Source organism: Cricetulus griseus, chromosome 2 (assembly GCF_003668045.3).
Source record: "Cricetulus griseus strain 17A/GY chromosome 2, alternate assembly CriGri-PICRH-1.0, whole genome shotgun sequence".
NCBI classification, from domain to species: domain Eukaryota; kingdom Metazoa; phylum Chordata; class Mammalia; order Rodentia; family Cricetidae; genus Cricetulus; species Cricetulus griseus.
In genome coordinates this window covers 405,382,541-405,385,340 of record NC_048595.1, presented here as the reverse complement: position 1 = coordinate 405,385,340, position 2,800 = coordinate 405,382,541, and positions in this window count along the sequence as shown.

The following is a 2,800-nucleotide window of genomic DNA, read 5'->3' as shown; positions in this document are numbered from 1 at the left end:
TCCAGTTATGTCAGCATCGTTTGTTGAATGTGCTTTCTTTTTTCCCATTCTATAAGTTTAGCTTTTTTGTTAACACTCAGGTGTTCATGGGTGCATGGTTTAATAACAGGGTTTTCAATTCAATTCCATTGGTCTACTTGTCTATTTGTGCAAATATCAAGCTGTTTGCAGGACTAGAGCTGTGTAATAGAGCTTGAAGTCCGGGGTGGTGATGCCTCCTGAAGTTCCTTTATTGTACATTGTTGTGGCTATTCTGTTTTTTTTTCCATACAAAGTTTCAATTTGTGTGAAAAATTGTGCTACATTTTGATGGTGATTACCATTTTTACTATGTTGATCCTACCTTCCCATAGCATGAGAGTTCTTTTCATTTTCTGTTTTAATTTCTTTCTTTAAAGACTCGAAGTTATTATACAGGTCTTTCACTTGTTTGGTTAGCATTACCCCCAAGATATTTTAGGTTTTGTGACTATTGTAAAAGGTGATGTTTCTGGGATTTCTTTCTCAGCCAGTTTATCATATGTATATATTAAGGCTATTGTTTTTTTTTTAAGTATCCCGCCACTTTGCTGAAGGTGTTTATCAGATGTAGCAGTTCCCTGGAAGAATTTTTCAGGTCACATATGTAAACTATCTTATTATTTGCAAATAATGAAATTTTGACTTCTTCCTTTCCAATCTGTATCACCTGGATCTCCTTTTGTTGTCTTATTGCTCTAGCTAGTACTTAAAGTACAATATTGAAGAGCTATGGAAAGAGTGGACAGCCTTTTCTTGTTGCTGATTTTAGAGGAATCACATTGAGTTTTTCTCCATTTAGTTTGATGTTGGCTGTTGGTTTACTGTATATTGTTTTTATTATGTTCAGGTATGCTTATGTTATCTCTGATCTCTCCATGACCTTTATCATGAAGGGGTTTTGGATTTTGTCAAAGGCTTTTTCAGCATCTACTGAGATGATCATATGGTTTTTCTTTTTTTGTTTGTATGGTGGATTACATTGATGGATTTTCATATGTTGAATAATCCCTGCATCCCTGGGATAATTCTACTTGATCATGTTGGATGAATTTTCTGATGTGTTTTTGGATTTTTTTTGCCAGTATTTTATTGAGTATTTTTGCCTCAATGTTCATTCTTATTTGTGTCTTTGTTTGGTTTTGGTACCAAGGTAATTGTAGCCTCATAGAAAGAGTTTGGCAATGACCTTTGTGCATCTGTTGTGTAGAACAGTTTGAGAAGTGTTGGTATTAGCTCTTCTTTGAATTTCTGGAAGAATTCTGTACTGAAACCATCTGGCCCTGGGCTTTTTTATCTTTTTATTTTTTTATTTTTGGTTGGGAGATTTTGATAGCTGCTTCTATTGCATTAGGTGTTATAGGTCTATTTTAATTGCTTATCCCTTCTTGATTTTATTTTGGTAAGTGATATCTATCCAGAAACTTGTCCATTTCCTTTAGATTTTTGAATTTCATGGAGTACAGGTTTTCAAAGTGTGACCTGATGATTCTCTGGATTTCCTCATTGTCTGTTGTTGTGTCCCCTTTTTCATTTCTTACTTTGTTTATTTGCATGATCTCTCTCTCTCTCTCTCTCTCTCTCTCTCTCTCTCTCTCTCTCTCTCTTTTAGTTAGTTTGGATAAAGGTTTGTCTATTTGAATGATTTTTTTCAAAGAACAAACTCCTTCTTTCATTGATTCTTTGTATTGGTTTCTTTGTTTCTACTTTATTGATTTCTCCCTTCAATTTGATTATTTCCTGTTGTCTACTCTTCCTGGGTGAGTATGCTTCTTTTTGTTCTAGAACATTCAGGTATGCAATTAATTCTCTTGTGTGGCTATTCTCCTGTTTCTTTTCTTTACTTTTTTTTTTTCTTTGGTTTTTTGAGACAGGGTTTCTCTGTGTAGCTTTGGAGCCTATCCTTGCACTCACTCTGGAGACCAGGCTGGCCTCGAACTCATAGAGATCCACCTGCCTCTGCCTCCCGAGTCCTGGGATTAAAGGCTTGCACCACCAATACCCGGCCGCCTTGTTTCTGATTGTATCTCTATCCCCAACTCCAGAAAACACCCTGTGCTCAGACACAGATGATGCCTATTAGGAAAGCAGGTAAAGTGCTGTATATGTTCTCCTCCCTTTCTCTTTCCCCGGAGCCAATCCCTCAGTCTCATCCCCAACTATGTAGCAGAATAGCAATGACATCCTTACCTACTCCCTTCTCCCATCTCCTGTGTATCCCATAGATCTCCCCTTCATCCTCCAGCAAGTACCACCCTACTAATCCAGGGGCCATTACCCCAAAAGTAACAAGTAGGTTGAAGGCACACCCACACCCTTTCTACCGATCCTGCAATCTACTCCCCTCCACCCCAAAGTCTCATTCACAGCTCTATAACAGGAAACCTGCTGTAGTCTGTCTTTTCTTAATTGATACAACTTACTAAAGTTAAATTAAGATCAGATAAACAACTAGCATGGACCTATAATCCCTAAGGAAATAGAAGTCATTAAAAGTCTTCCAAACCAAAACATCCAAGGGTGAGACAGAATTAAATCAGACTTTCAAAGAAAACTAGGAGCCAATATTATTCAAATTCCACAAAATAGAAACAGAAATAGGATTACCAAATTCTTTGTATGAGGCTATAGTTGTCCTGATACTCAAACCACACAAACATTCTACAAAGAAAGAATTACAGCCCAATTTCCCTTATTAACATATATGCAAAATTACTCAACAAAGTACTCACAAATCCAAGAAAACATCAAAAGAATCAGAGATGCAAGGACAGTTCAACAA